The sequence below is a fragment of the Coffea arabica genome, chromosome 3c, assembly GCF_036785885.1.
Source record: "Coffea arabica cultivar ET-39 chromosome 3c, Coffea Arabica ET-39 HiFi, whole genome shotgun sequence".
Taxonomy (NCBI): domain Eukaryota; kingdom Viridiplantae; phylum Streptophyta; class Magnoliopsida; order Gentianales; family Rubiaceae; genus Coffea; species Coffea arabica.
The window spans coordinates 27,857,488-27,874,926 of record NC_092314.1 but is presented as its reverse complement, the minus strand read 5'-3'; positions in this window follow the sequence as shown (position 1 = coordinate 27,874,926).

Below are 17,439 nucleotides of genomic sequence, written 5' to 3'. Positions count from 1 at the left end.
ATCTTCTGATTCCCATAAATTTGCGGTTGCAGAAATGGTTTCCAGACAAGGGTCACTCATGTGGCTGTTGTTCAATTAAGTGCAGCAAGAAAATTGCAACCGGTCCCATCAGAGGTAATCAGAGAGTAGCGTACAATATTGACGGAACATTGAATTTGCCCCACTTGGCACATCAATTAGCGTGATGGTACCGTTTACCGGCCCAGGCCACACGAGTTACTCTTTTCCATATTGATCTACTCTTTTCCATATTGATCGGGCCCAGGCCACACGAGTTACTCTTTTCCATTAAGTTGCCGGCTTTTGAAGTGTCTTCGCAGAGTCCATTTATCGAAACACTCATACAAAAAACTGTGAGTTATGAAAGGGATCGGGCCTGGTAGGTGGTCATAGCTTTTGCAAGCAAATACAACTACGTAAGCGCAAGAAGGGTTCATGTTCTTTACTTCATTAGAGAAAATCGCTCAAAACGGTTCTCATATTTTATAAATTAATTTTTTCATCTTTTATTTTTAAAAATATAATTTTATGTCCCTTACAAATTCACATTGATCAAATTTGATCCTTACTTAAGTTTCCGACTAGTTTTTGATCGGAATTCATCACGTGCAAGCACGTGATCGTATTTTAAGGACAAAATTATCAAATTAAATTTTATATAATTCAATTCATAATCCCTCACATTTCATAAAATAAATTTTTTCGTCCTTTACATTTGACAAAATGATTTTTTCATTCTTAATATTTTTTAAAATGAATTTTTTCATCTTTTACTGATCATGTGTGTGAATAATTTTTTTAAAATTCATGTATATATCTATTTGATTTTACTTGAACAGTATGAATAGCATGTGAAATCAAATAGAGATATATTACATACTATTCGTACTGCTCAAGTGAAATCAAATAGATATATACATGAGTTTAAAAAAATTGTTAGTTTTTCATTTATACTCATTTTCTTTTGCTTGAAATTTGAAAATAAAGAAGACATTTAATCCTAAATATTATCAAGTGTTTATATCGGATTAAATTTGGATCGAAAAATAAACAAAAGAAAAGTATGACAAAATGAAATAAATGATTTGTACTTTCAAGTTTTAAGACAATTACAAGGCAAGTAATTCAACTGTTAGTCTTAAAAGTGTCGAGTAGAAATTTCAGATTTAAACTGAAATTTGTTAACACAATTATAGAATTTGAGTTAGGACCTATTAATTAGATAATCTTATTATATAACTCAATAAATAAATTATTACCAAAAGAGAAAGGTCACAAATATTGAATAGGTTCAAATGGTGAAATCATATAAATATATACATGGATTTCAAACAAAATTATTAGTTTTAAACCCCTATATATATATCTATTGAATAGCATGTATATAACTACGATTAGCATATTTAGATAAAATCAATAGAGATAAATTACATGATATTCGTATTATTCATGTAAAATCAAATAAATATATACATGGGTGTATAGAAAAAAACTATTCATACACATGATCAATGAGGGATGAAAAAATTCATTTTGAAAAATGTAAGAGATGGAAAAATTCATTTTTTGAAATGTGAGGAACGAAACAATTCATTTTGTAAAATGTTAGGGACGAAAAAATTCATTTTGTGAAATGTGAGAGACTATGAATCAGATTATGTAAAAATTTGATTTGACAATTTTGCCCTTAAAAATGATCACATGCAAGTCACGTGGTGGATTCTGGCAAAAAACTAGTGGGAAACCTAGGTAGGGACCAAATTTGGTCAATGTGAATTTGTAAAGGATGTAAAATTACACTTTTAACAATGAGGGATGAAAAAAGTCATCTTATAAAATGTGAGGGACGTTTTGAACGATTTTCCCACTTCACTTTCAAGAGTGTGGCGTGAAAAATTGGAGTTTTGATGATGAGTATCCTGAGATTAAAATTCGGGGAATTTAACAAACCTCCCTGGGAGTTTCTGATGGTTTCATTTAGCACCCTTTGACTCTAGAAAATATCATTTATCTCTCATACTTTTAATTTTTTTGTAACATTGTGAATCTATTTCAAAATATATTATTTAAACATTTATTTTAGGATAGAAAAGATTTTTTATTATAAACATGCCTTTTTGATGCGAGATGGAGTTTGTATAGGCTGTCCATTGAAACTCAAGTGGGCCGTAATTTTAATGTCAAGTTTTTAGTATTATTTTCCTAAATTAATAGAAAAAAAGTCGGTCCAAGATCTCACGTTGAGTTGGATCTGAATTAGATAGTTAGGGCCATAATTAGCGAGTCGAATTGTTTAGTTTGGTAGGGTTTATTAAGTTCATGGGAGAGTTGTTATTTGGCTCAAGTCTTAGTCTAGCCCATCTTGGATATTAGTAGGTTTATTTATTACATTTGCTTTCATTCAAAGGAAGTGAGAGATTTGAGAAATTTCCAGCAAACTTGCTGTTGGGCGTTACCCTCTTTCATGGCTTGCAAAAGCTAAATTTGATATCTTAGTGCTATTCCAAAGGTGATCGGAGAGTTATCAATTGAGAAACGCACTCAATCGTGGCATCTTTTTACCGTTTTTGATACTCGAGCGGTTCCTTGTGTCGTTCTCAACTCCGTTTTTTCAACGTGTTACCAATCAATCTTCTAGGTCCCGGTCTCGCTCGTATAGAGTTTGTATCACCTTTGTTGTCCTAATTTTTTTACAAAATTAAAAGCACGTAATAAAAGGATGAAAATAAAGACGAATTGTATTAATATATAATTTTGATGGACAGAATATAATGATAAATATTTTAATGTATAAAAAGTTGGTTTTATGATTGTATTCAAAGTTGTTTTCAAGCCAAAAAAGATTATCCCTTTATTGTGAAGTATTTTTGATCAATTTGAGAAGTTTTTCAAATTTTTAGAAATTTTAGAAATTTAGAAAATTTCTTGTTCATATTGATGACTTGAAATCTAGGAAAAAAGATAAAATGTTTATGCTTACAAACTCATTTGAGAATTTTTGAGGACAAAAATTATATTTTGGGAAAATCATTCAAAATGTCCCTCACATTTTGCAAAATAACTTTTTTCGTCCCTCACTTTTAAAAATGTAATTTTACATCCCTTACAAATTCACAATAGCCAAATTTGATCCCTATTTAGATTTCCGACTAGTTTTTGTTCGGAATTCATCACGTGCCTTGCACGTGATCGTATTTTAAGGGCAAAATTAACAAATCAAATTTTATATAATTCAATTCATAATCCCTCACATTTCATAAAATAAATTTTTTCATCCCTTACATTTGACAAAATGAATTTTTTCATCTTTTATTGATCATGTGTGTGAATAATTTTTTTTAAATCCATGTATATGTCTATTTGATTTCACCTGAACAGTATGAATAGCATGTGAAATCAAATAGAGATATATTACATACTATTCGTACTGCTCAAGTGAAATCAAATAGATATATACATGAGTTTAAAAAAATTATTAGTTTTTCATTTATACTCATTTTCTTTTGCTTGAAATTTGAAAATAAAGAAGACATTTAATCCTAAATATTATCAAGTGTTTATATCGGATTAAATTTGGATCGAAAAATAAACAAAAGAAAAGTATGACAAAATGAAATAAATGATTCGTACTTTCAAGTTTTAAGACAATTACAAGGCAAGTAATTCAACTGTTAGTCTTAAAAGTGTCGAGTAGAAATTTCAGATTTAAACTGAAATTTATTAACACAATTATAGAATTTGATTTAGGACCTATTAATTAGATGATCATATTATACAACTCAATAAATAAATTATTACCAAAAGAAAAAGGTCACAAATATCGAATAGGTTCAAATGGTGAAATCATATAAATATATACATGGATTTCAAACAAAATTATTTGTTTTAAACCCCTATATATATTTATTGAATAGCACGTGTATAATTACGATTACCATGTTTAGATGAAATCCAATAGAGATAAATTACATGATATTCGTATTGTTCAGGTAAAATCAAATAAATATATACATGGGTGTATAGAAAAAAAGCTATTCATACACATGATCAATGAGAGATCAAAAAATTCATTTTGAAAAATGTGAGAGATGGAGAAATTCATTTTTTGAAATGTGAGAAACGAAACAATTCATTTTGTAAAATGTTAGGGACAAAAAAAATTCATTTTGTGAAATGTGAGAGACTATGAATCAGATTATGTAAAAATTTGATTTGACAATTTTACCCTTAAAAAATGATCACATACAAGTCACATGGTGGATTCTGACAAAAAACTAGTGGGAAACCTAGTGGGAACCAAATTTGGTCAATGTGAATTTGTAAGGGATGTAAAATTACACTTTTAACAGTGAGGGACGAAAAAAGTCATCTTGCAAAATGTGAGGGACGTTTTGAACGATTTTTCCTTATTTTTTTAATTTAATAGTGCTTGTGGATGAATTTAAGGATTTATGGATTGCGTCCAAGTTTTTTTGAAATTTCTATTTTTTTTCTAGATCAATGCCGTGAAAACTTGAAAAAGATAAATTCTTAGCCATATATTGTTGACCTTGGACCCTAACTTTTGATGTTTACAAAACAATGGTAATTCTAATATCCTCTTCAAGAAATATTTTTAGTTGTGTAACAAATCAGATTTAAAGATCAAGTGCGATTGAAAGAGACAAAGACTGTTGAAAACTGTCGAACACTTGGATCGGACGTCCGATAATCATTGCGTAACCTCGGACGCATGAAGAACTCCACCACTGGACGTCCGAAGGAAATAAAACATTCCCCTTGGATCACTGACATCGATCAGACGCAATCATCGGACGTCCGATAGGATCCTTCAAAATCGACGAAACCATCGGACGCTGAATATGTCTCCACCGGACATTCGATAGAAACAAGATAATTTCTCGAATCTCTTTGTTTGCTGTCGGACGCACAAAGAGTTTGCACCGGACATCCGATAGAATTGAAGAAAATTTCTCAAACTCACTGCCTGCTGTCGGACACAAAAAAAGGAGTACCGGACACTACAAGAAATTTGGTCATCAGTGACAACAATATGTCATCACAAGACATAGAAATGTTGTCACTAACGACTTTTATTGACGACTTTTGAGTCGTCACAGAGTCGTCACTATATCTCTGTCGGTAAAAATATATAGTGACAACACAAAAAGTCATCAGTGAATGGTTGTCATTAGTGACAACAGTATGAAAGAGTTTTATTGACGACTTGGCATGTTGTCAGAGATGTATTGATCAAAGTTGTCACTGAAAAGATCCAGAAGTTGTCACTTATATGATATACTTATTGACAACATTTCTTGTCACAATTGAAGTTTGGAGTTAGTGACAAGCTTTGTTGTCACAAAGAGTTTTTTATTCTTGTTATGCGACAGCTCTTTTTTGTCATTAGTGATCTTTAACATTGTCAGCTCCATTTCAATAAACTCACAATTTAACATGGTAAATTATTTATCTAAAATAAATAGAAAGAAGTAATCTAAACAATCGATAATCAAAAGTAGTTGTTGCATTAGGCAACATGCCAATATAGCATATTCAGTACTCAAATGTCATATTGAGGTGCACATTACCCAACAAAGGTCTATAAAAGTAACATTGTGCCCAGATATCACATATTCATAAGGTACGTTTACAAAAGGAATTAAGTTCAAGAAACCAAAGAACATCCAAGCGAACCCTTGCATGAGAAATTGCAACTTTGTCTTCAACGTCCTTTAGTCATTGCTATAGACAGCTCCCAAAATTTTGTTTAAATAGCATTTATCTGTAATAAAGTAGTAAAACAAGTAGATAAGGGGAGGATTAAAACACTGAAGGAGAAGTAACAATACTTAGGTTGCTTAGCTAAAATATGCAATCCAATAAGAACCTCAATAATTAAAGCTGTACATTCAAAATCAACCCCAAATAAAACCAAAATCAGCCCCAGAAAATCAAAATCAGCCCGAACTATTGCACAAAATCAGCTCAAGAAATAAGTACTGCTATTAAACTTCAGCTTCAAAGGAATAATATAACAAGTTGATAATACAACAAGCACTGCTATAAGTACTGCTATGAACAATATAACCAATTGATAAGACTACAAGCACAACACTAAAGGAAAAGCAACTTTGATTCGCTTGCTTAGCTAAACATTCAAATAAACTAAACTGAACTAAACCAAAACAATCCAAAGTAATGCATAGTAGAGGATACAACGTGTCCAGTATGATAACCAAAGTAATGTGGATCACGATACAAGGTGTCGAGCTATCCATTCATATAGGAGAAACTGAGGCAATGTGTATCTCATTTATATAAGAGAAATTGATGCAATGGGTATCGTGAGAAAGATGTCTATGGGTTGCTCAATCTTTACAACCCATTTCTCCAAACCACTAGAGGATGAATACATGGAGTGGTACTGCATAAACAAAATTAACATTATCAAAACCCATATACCCAAATTACTCAAATCACAAAAACAACTAAAAGCTACTGAAAAGCATTGGCATTGCCGTGTAAATGCTTGTTAAAGCAGTAAATATTGTAAATTGCAAGACTTAATAGCTACCATCCAAGGTCAGAACTCATCACTATCCTAGCTTGTGCTCAAACACATTACCTCAATAACACCATCATATCATACAAAAACTCAAATCACTTCAATATTTCAAAACAACATATGCTAAGCTTAGAGAGCACAAATTTCTGTAATGAAAGATCCAAAGTTCAAAACTTTCAAAGTCAAATAAGAGGACTTTAAAAGCAGCAAATTAAAGAAAAACAATTAAATCACCTCTTTGATAATCTTCGTTGCCACTCTATCTTTAACACTCCCTCCTAGCTTCAAGAATTCAGTATTGCTTCAAATCTAACAAAGTAAATACTCGTCATCAATTCAAGTAAATAATAAGCTGAACATAACTATGAAAAATACTATGTTTGTTGAGAAAAAAATTACCTCATAGCCAGTGGCATCAGATAGGCTATTGATTTATCAGGTACATTTATTTTTCAAGAAAGAAAAACAAGCACCCTGTCCTTTTCACCATATCCTATTTTATGCCCTAAGGTAGAATACTCTGAAAACCATTTCAAATTACACTTCAAATCACAAACTACTCCTAAGTATAAACTACTTTGCCATACTTAAGTAACCAAAACTGAATTGCATGGAGAAATAAAAGATAATTAAGGTAAGAACATAGATAATAATTGGAACCAAAAAGCACAGGAATTACCCATCCACAATGGCATAACATATGTCTAAACTACTTCACCATACTTAAGTAACCAAAGTTGAATTGCACGGATCACATACAAAAGTTGAACTAATCTTTCTCTATTTTCTGTGGGCATTCTCCTATAGATTTGTACAAGTAGGAACGCGAGGGAAAAATTTGACTGTGGTAATAGAAGAAATCAGAGCATTACTGTTCCTCACTGCTTCTTTGCTAACATTTTTATGAGCCCCTTGATAATTTTACCAAACCACATCAAATTCATGATAGAAAGAGCACAAGGCACAACAAATACTAGAAAATAACCAACTGAATGCATCTGGATGACCTGACTATCGTGAATGTAAACATGGTGAAACATGCAAACAAACAACAAAATCCTTGCCATCAGCCAGCCACAAAAAATAAAGACACCATTAATTAGGTAGACATTGGACCTCTTCAATCCAGAAATATCAAGATGCCATCTCATGTTGATTTCTGGGGTAGTCATTTCTGATATGAGGACCATAAATGTATAAAGCTGCCCCTCCCCAGTAAATACAAAATATGCTACAGAAACTTTGGAAAGACTGTGATGGACAAGAAAATTTCTGATATTCCATCTTTTCTTAAGCAAGAAAATTTGAGATTTCCAGTTGTGTGAACTTCAACAAGTGTCTTCAAATAAAGAAAAAGGCTCTCTGGGTGAGAGTGTAACTGAGAAATTACCATCAGAGTTTGCGCAAAATTACCTGTCTAATTTGACCAGATCACCAATCCTTGAAAAGACTGCTGCTTGGAAGGCTTCTGAATCAGTCTCACTCAATCGCTGCAACATATCATGGATAAAAGAAAAGGCATGAATGGATTCATCTACAGCTTTTATATAACTATCCAATGCAGCAATGTACTGACATTTGTTTGAATGAATTAAGCCGCAGACCTGAACAAGGTCATAAAAACATTACAATCGACTTATTCGATATCCATGGATTTGCCTAACAATGGATATTATTTTCGTCAGCATGTGAAATACCTGATGAAACTGACATCTTTCACACAAGTGCAACAGGTAAGGAGCATCCCAATCTGTGTCAGGTACAACCTCTAAAAGTGTAAGCAATTGCTTCTCTCTTCTTTTGTGGATCTCAATATTCTGCCTAGAGACACTAGGTGAAAAGCTAATTTCTGATGTCAAATACTCCAAATTTTGACTTAAAATATATCTAGAGACCTTTGCTCTTTCACAGGCAACATAATAAGTAATAAACTCAATTATGTGACCTGCATCTTTCTTTGAAGGCCAAGTCTCCAATGAACTACAATCGTCACTGCTAGTAGAACCATCCTTTTGGAAGTAGCTTGCTTCAAGGATAAGAGACAGAACATCTACTAATTTCTTTAACTCGTCAACTAACCGTTAGCCAATCTTGGCATAACAACATAGCAATAGGATTGGCAGCAACTAACCCCTTCCCCTGCAACTTTTTTGTGGGATCAAGACATACAACAGAAAGATTTTAAAACCTACAATTTTCTAAATAAGAATAAAGCAATAAATATTTTGAGGTAAATGAGTATGCTATTATGCCTCATCTAAAGCTTGTCTAATTGCCTCATCTAATTTGGTCATTATTATTCAATTCTCCCCCTACCAAGTCTAGCAGTAGCTGATTTTGTACAAAATTGTTGGGAAGCTGCAAGTCCTTCCCAAGTGGGCCAAAAAGCAGAGGATACAATTAATCTAGGGGATTCACGATAACTAGGCAAAAAATTTTCCCTAATTTTTTCCCTAAGTTAAAATTTAGGGCAATAAAATTTCAAGGGATGAAAAGTTTAATCATGTAAATAACCATAAAATTACACCCTCAATACAGGTTCAACAAGAATGCAGGTAGAAATTTTCAGAAGAAAAAAAAAACAAGCGTAGGGCCAAAATATTTGCAAACTATCTTAGAGACAAAGAAGAGAGGGAAAGAACTAACCTTTGCTGCAGAAACTTGGAGAATTACTTGGTCTTCAATGCCAAAGAGCCACGGTCCTTCACTGGTCTTCAATTGTCGAAGAGATCGAGAGTGTGGTAGAGGTGGAGGTGGAGGTGAAAATGGAAGTGGAAGTGAAGGTGGAGCCGTGGAGGTAGAGGTGAGTGTGGGCTGACGGGCTAAGTAAAAGTGAGGTGATTTGTGAGAGTCTGAGAGAGAGTTCAACACTTAGAGAAAGTTATTGTTTTGCATCTACGTAGTACAAGAGACTTGGACAAATTTGCGCCTCTTTTTTTTGCCTTGAATTTTAAAATTGCGCCACTTTGTTTTTGTCTTGAATTTTAACTAGATTTGGACATCATAATTCCGCCCTTTTTACACAAGAAAAATTGGTGCAATTTTGTCTTTTATAATTGTATTTGAAATATAGATTTCATTTTTATTCATTATTTTTGTGTCACAATTTTAAAAATTTTAGTATGAGTGGCAAAACTTTTTAAATTCATATAAATGGAAAAGCATAAAATTTAAATAGTTCTTATAGGTGCTAAAACTTTATATCAATTATAACTACTATTTATAAAACTTCACTATTAATCCATTATCTTCAAATAAGAAAAAAATGCACAATTCAACTAATACATAAAGTGTATTAGTTAATTAACTATGGAGTTTAGGATTTATCCACTTCGATAATCGGTTCAATTTGAAAACTCTTATTTATTCATATCAAATTAACTAATAATCATTCTAGGTTAAGTAGTCACAAGTTTATTTACACTAATGAATTTTTCATTTTTTAATTATTTTTTATTCTAATGAAGTTATTACATATACAAGAAAATTAAACTAATAAGGAGGCTCATAAGTATACAACAGTTAAAAATCATTAGAGAACACATAATGATTACAAAAAATTAGGATTAATAGTTGCAAAAAGCAATAAATATTTTAAATCAAACAGTGATAAGACTAGGTTGTCACTAACGGCTATATAATGTTATCAGTGACAACAATAGCAAAGTTGTCAAAGAAAGTGCTATTAATACTGACGACTTTTAGAAAGTTGTCACTATTGCAGTTCCCGCTCTCTCCGTGACTCCTGGCGGGAATCGAATTGTGACAACAATGCAAGGTCGTCACTGATGTGTTGGCTTCCTTGACTCAATTGTGACAACTTGCCGTATTGTGGTTAAATGACCCCATTCTGTGACGATTTTTTTTCATCACTGAGAAATGTTGTCACTAATGACCAAATTTCTTGTAGTGGGACGTCCGATACTCCAACGGCTAGTTGACTGTTCAGCTACTTTCTATCCGTTGGAAGCATTAATGAAGCACTTTGTTGGTCTTCTATAAATAGAGTATGGTCAGAATTTTCAAATAACTTTTGCACACTGAATATACAAAAGATCTAGAGTAATTTTAGTGAGAAAATAGTCTTCAAGGAAGATTTGTAGTATTAGTGGTGTGAGGTTCATTGTAAACTTTTCATTTGTGAGTGAATACTTTATGAGTGTAACTCTGCGAGGGTTGTCCTGAGGGATAGTAAAACGTCCTAATTTGACCGAGTGGAATTCGAGGTAAGGAGGAGGTGAACCTTCCTTTGTACACAAGAGTGATTGTAATTCATCAACTTGAAGAAACTTGTGTGAATTAATCTACAAGCTCAAGAGGAGTTGGGTAGTTAATTGGTTTGCAATTCTTTCCTTTTTATTTACTGTTATGTTTGTGATCTTTACATTGTTTATCTCTTCCACTGGGTTGTCTTCGATCCTTACAATTGGTATCAGAGTTTGGTCTCCTAGAGATTAAACTCAATCGGGTTGGGAGTAAACATGATTACCAACAATGCCATGTTTTTTGAAGGACATTCTGTCATTAGACCACCTATGTTTAATGGGTCAAATTATGTGAGTTGGAAAGAAAGAATGATTATCTTTTTGCAATCATTGACATTGAATTATGGTTTATTATTTGTGAAGGTCCATATGATGCCTTTCTTATAGATGAAAATACTCATAGATCTAAACAAAAAATAAAAAGTGAACTGACTGTTGTGGATAGAGTTCATCTCACTTTAAATGCAAAATCCATGAATGTGTTGTATTATACTTTAAACTCAAATGAATCTATTAGAGTCAAAAGCTACAAGCCAGCCAAGGAAATTTGGGATAAACTGAGACAAATTCATGAAGGTAGTGAGAATGTTAGAGAACAAAAGAAGTCCATTCTAGTTACAAAGTATGAATCCTTCAAGATGGAACCTCATGAAAACATTGATGAGATGTACTGTAGATTCAACGACCTTATTAAGGATTTAGAGATGTTGGAAAAGAAATACTCTCTAGGTGAGAAAAATAGAAAAATTCTGAATGCTTTATCCAAGAATTGGGAGAATAAAGTTACTGCCATTGAAGAAACTAGAGATCTAAATTTCTTGCCCATTGAATCTCTTATTAATTTTCTAATCTCTTATGAGCTGAAATTTAAGTCCAAAATACAAGAGAAAGAGGATGCGAAAGTAAGAAGGAGCATTGCTCTAAAGGCATCTTAAGATGAAGATGATTCTGCCTCCCTAGATGAAGAAGATGCGGAAGTTGATGACAGTGATCTTGCTCTCATCACAAGAAATTTCAAGAGAATTCTTAACAAAAAGAGATTTAGAAGAGGAGGACCTAGCAATTCAGATTCAAAGGAAGATATGAGGCCAATAAAAAGCAAGGTGACAAATGCTATGAATGTGGCCAACTTGGACACTACATGAGTGAGTGTCCAATGAAGAAGAGAAAAGGTGAAAGAAAATCAAGATTCAACAAATTCCAGTTTACATGGAATGGATGCAACTCCGATGGTGAAATTGAAGAGGAAGATGAATCAGCTCAATTGGATTTCATAGCCATTGGAGATGATGAGGTAGCAACTTCTAACCTCAATTTGACAGCGATGATGAAATTGATGATGATCTTGAATCTTTCATTATAAAATTGCATGATAGTTTGAAAGAATCTTCTATTAGAAATAAGGAATTAAAACATAAAATTAGCTTTCTTCTTCAGGACAATGCACGTCTTTTTCAAGAAAACAAAAAACTGAAAACTGAAAGTGATTTCTTAAAAAAGAGTGAGACTGTTTTACACTTTGAACTTGATAGAAAAACAAGACTTTGTGAAATGTTCAAAAGGAACAAGGTGATTTGAAAAGAAGAATGGATAATTTAAATCAGTTGCTTCAACATAAGAAACAAAATTGTTTTTAAAGGATTGATACAAAACCTCATTTTGATATACATGAAAAAAAAGTTGAATTCTAGTGCAAATGAATTTATCATTTACAAAAGAAGGCAAGTTAGATTTATTAAACCTGTTCTTGTAAATAACTCTTTGGTTATGTGTAATTTTTGTTGTCAAAAAGGTCACATGAAAAGTGATTGTTATGTAAGAGAGAATATGAGAAGAGGCATGAAATACATGTGGATAGTTAGACATGATGCTAACTCTAACAAGTAGGAGATATTGATAAGACTTATGAGATTCTTGTTCATAATGTTTTCTTCTTTTGATGTTTCTGATATTTTGAACTGAGTTTTCTTAATATTTTGAATATTAGTGAAGTTTTATGATGACAAAAAGGGGGATAAATGGATGCTTTGTGAAAGGGGGAGTTGTTATGAGCTTATACAATTTTTTGTTGCTATAAGTGAGGGGGAGTTTATACTCATTTGCAAAATCTTTTTCTTTCTTCTATCCATTGTTTTGTCATCATCAAAAAGGGGGAGAATGTTGACTTTGGACCCTAACTTTTGATGTTCACAAAACAATGGATAATTCTAATATCCTCTTCAAGAAATATTTTCAGTTGTGTAGCAAATCAGATTCAAAGATCAAGTGCGATTGAAAGGGACAAAGGCTGTTGAAAATTGTCGGACGCTTGGATCGGACGTCCGATAATCATTGTGTAACCTCGGACGCATAAAAAACTCCACCACCGGACATCCGAAGGAAATAAGACATTCCCCTTGGATCACTGACCTCGATCGGACGCAAGCATCGGACGTCCGATAGGATCCTTCAAAGTCGACGAAACCATCGGACGCTGAATATGTCTCCACCGGACATCCGATAGAAAAAAGATGATTTCTCGAATCTCTTTGTTTGCTGTCGGACGCACAAAGAGTTTGCACCGGACGTCCGATAGAATTGAAGAAAATTTCTCAAACTCGCTGCCTGCTGTCGGATGCAAAAAACAGGAGTACCGGACGTCCGATACTCCAATGGCTAGTTGACTGTTTAGCTACTTTCTATCCGTTGGAAGTATTAATGAAGCACTTTGTTGGTCTTCTATAAATAGAGTATGGTCAGAATTTTCAAATAACTTTTGCACACTGAAGATACAAAAGATCTAAAGTGATTTTAGTGAGAAAATACTCTTCAAGGAAGATTTGTAGTCTTAGTGGTGTGAGGTTCATTGTAAGCTTTTCATTTGTGAGCGAATACTTCATGAGTGTAACTCTGCGAGGGTTGTCCTGAGGAATAGTAAAACGTCCTAACTTGACCGAGTGGAGTTCGAGGCAAGGAGGAGGTGAACCTTTCTTTGTACACAAGAGTGATTGTAATTCATCAATTTGAAGAAGCTTGTGTGAATTAATCTACAAGCTCAAGAGGAGTTGGATAGTTAATTGGTTTGCAATTCTTTCCTTTTTATTTACTGTTACGTTTGTGATTTTTACATTGTTTATCTCTTCCACTGGATTGTTTTCGATCCTTACATATATTTAGAAACTTACTGGTGGTGTTTTCAAGATGCAAAATATTATTTTCTTATGTAAAATTCTTGAGTAACTTTTATGTGTTTTCTAAATTATTTAAAATTTTAAAATTTTATTATATTTCTTGTGTAGAGTAATGTCAGAAAAGTTATTGATCCTTGTAATTCCTAATTAAAAAATCATGGCGGTGAAGTTTTCAAAAATTAAGAAATTAATTAGATTTGTCATGAAACCAAAATTGTTAACAAGAAAGGGGAAATATTGGAATGAAAACATATTTTATATCCACTAATGAATTTTCATTAATATATTTTGAAGTGATTTGATAATGTTACAAAAAGTTAAAAATAAGGGAGATAAGTGATTTTTTAAAATTTAGGGGTACTAAGTGATATTGTCGCAAACCTCAGGAAAGGTTTCTAAAATTACTCCTAAAAATTATTTAGGAAAGGTTTCTCATTCATTGTAGCACAATCATAATGATATAATGAATGGAAACTAGAAAGCTACTAAAAAAAATAAATGTATTAAGAAAATGCATGTAATCACATCTCATCTTGCATACCACTTTGTCTAGGTTGTTAGGGTTCTTCTTAGGATTTTCTTTAGGGTTCAGCTAAGGCTGTCATGGCGGACTTAAGGCCTCCCCAATCCGGAGAACCATATGACAGGGGGGTGAAATCATTTGCGGCTGCCCTTGTAGGTGGGGCAGCTGCAGGTGATAGTTCCTGTTCTCTTCTAGACATTGGTGTTTGCTCTTCATTGAAGGGCGAACAAGTATTGTTGACCTCCCGCGAGGAGGAGATGAAGCTGGTGGAACCCTTAAGTAATGCCTTGGTAGGGCGTTTTGCGTTTTTCCGGCCATCAATGGAATCCATTCATAAATTTGTCACGATCTTAGGGCTTAGGGGGGCTTGTGTGACGCCCCCACTTCTCTCTAAGGCAAACCAAAGGGTATTGGCGAGATGCCTGCCCAACTCTCGCCAGGATTCAGTACAATTTCAGTTCAAATTTAAAGTACAATACTAACAATAAAAATGGAATAAAGGCATGAAGTCATTTCCATACCTAAATATTCAATCTTACATCACAAGTTCAAGATACATCCACTTTCTAAAATATACAACTACCCAAAAGGATGTCTAGACAAAATACAATCCAAAATTCAAATCGAAAGAGCCATCAAGTAGGCTTTTCCATAATCCCTTCCAGTTCAGCTCCTGTTAAGGAAAACAAATCTAACGCGGTGAGCGGATGCTTGTGAGGCCAAGAAAACATGCAAAACATATAGTTCAAGTAGCAATGGCATTTAAGCAAGAATTAAAGCTGTAACATTCAAGCAATTCATAATTTTCAATTAAACACATTCAATGAGGATACAGGAGCTCTCAGGAGCTAAGTTCCACTTGCTTCGCCAAGCCTCAATCAAATACCTTCCCGCGATGACACTCCATCAACCGAATTGGCATTTAAGTCCGTAGAATTCCACTTAATGTCAATTCCGTCCACCTTACACTGCATCGAGCCTGAACATCAATAAAAGGCACTACTACGCGAGTAGGCCAAGCAAGATCTCTCAATAGATCAAGTTTACAGTTATCTCATGGCTCACCAAGCTCCTTGACCAAGCCCTTGCTGCCTCGAGTCGCAAGGTTGGCCAATTGAGATTTGGGCGTCCCCACAGTTCAGTTCTAAGTCGAGGAGATTCACTCCAACAGCATGCAAGCAGTTCAGTTACAATTCAGTTACAAGCAGTTCAATTCAGTGGTTCAATCACTTAAAAGAGAACGAGTGCGATAAAGTACACACTCGACTCAACAATCATAAACCATTCAGTCCATAAGAAGCAATTCACATAATTGCAACAAATCATGCACTTGACATTCACCAATCAAAATAGGGAGTAAGTGCTCAAACAACTTTTAGGCGTCCTTCGAGTTCCTCTTGAAGGTCCCTTGAGCGCTTGAACAAATAATAATTGACTATCACACACTATTACTTATAAATCCCTTGTTAACAAGAAAGATTGTACAATTGTACAATACTAAGAAAATATCATGAAAGAGAGCCTTAGTTACTCGTAATCGAGACTCAAAAGTGGGGTTTAACAACACAAAGAAAACTGATTTTTTTTCATGAAATCAAGTTTAAAATGGTCAATCAATCTTAAAGGATAGGGAAGTGTTTTCCAAAAACTCATTTCCCCTCGAATCAAAAAATTTCAGTTTTGCATGCTAAACTTAGAAAAATCAGAACTTGCACTCACTAGGACCAAAATTGGAAACATTTATACCGTTTGAATTTGATTCAAAGTACTAAAAGTTCCTAGAAGACAATTTTCCAAGATTCCATACGGAAGACATTTAAATTTCCTCTCAAAGTGGCTGACTTGAGAATACAAGACAGTTTCAATCATGTTTTTCGGCAAACTTTGGAATTTTGGCAAAATTCACAAAAAGTGAACTAGCCTCTGAAATTTGTAATACAATAAGAATTTCAAACAAAGTTTTAAACACAATAAATGGAACTAAATTTGAAGTTTTGAGCGTCAAGATATAACAGCTCAAAGTTGGCCAAAATTGAAGACTGTTCGATCAATTTTCTAGATTTGTAAAACAATTTTGGCTCATCATTTGTATATCGAAATGGTCTTAGAATGACACCAACTTTGGTACAATTAAACTCCCATATGAGGGCTATTTCTCTATCAAATTTCATGTAAAAATTCGTACGGAAAGGTAGTTAACCAAACTACCAAATCTGAAGAAATTTCCAAGACAAATCTGTCCTCTTGTTTTCTTTCCCTTTTTCAAACACTTTGCACCATGAAATCAGTCCCATTTTGGATTCATTTGTTAAACCAAGGTCCAAGAAGCATTTCATAAGCAATTAATAGTGGGTTGGCATCACAATTTCAAAATAAAACATTTCACAAACAACTAAACCAGTCGGCCAGCAAAAGGAAGGGTTTTCCAGTTTTGTCGCAGTTTGGAAATTGAAACATATCTCAATTGTAGACACCAAATTTTTGGTGTAATTTCATTTACTGTTTATTTTTAGTTTTTTATTTGTTGTTTTAGTTTTATTCACTTTTTAATTTTTAGTTTTTAGTTTTTAGTTTTAGCATCAAATTTCTTGGGAAAAAGGAGGAAAATTCAAAAAGAACATGCTTTAATTGTTTTTGACTCAAAATTCAATATTGAAAAAAAAGGAAAAATGAATGAAAATGAAAAATGATGAAAATGGAAAATAAAAAAGGAAAAGTGGAATTGGCATTTTGTTATTTCTTGTTTATGTTATCCAATGTTAATTAATTTGTTTTTGTCATTTATTTTTATTATTTTTAATTTTGTTTAATTAAGTTATAAAAAAAAATGGCAAACACGCGACAGCAAGCTGCGTTTTCCGCAGCTTGCAAACAAAAGTTGCAGGGGGTACTGGAGGTGAAATTTGGAGCTGT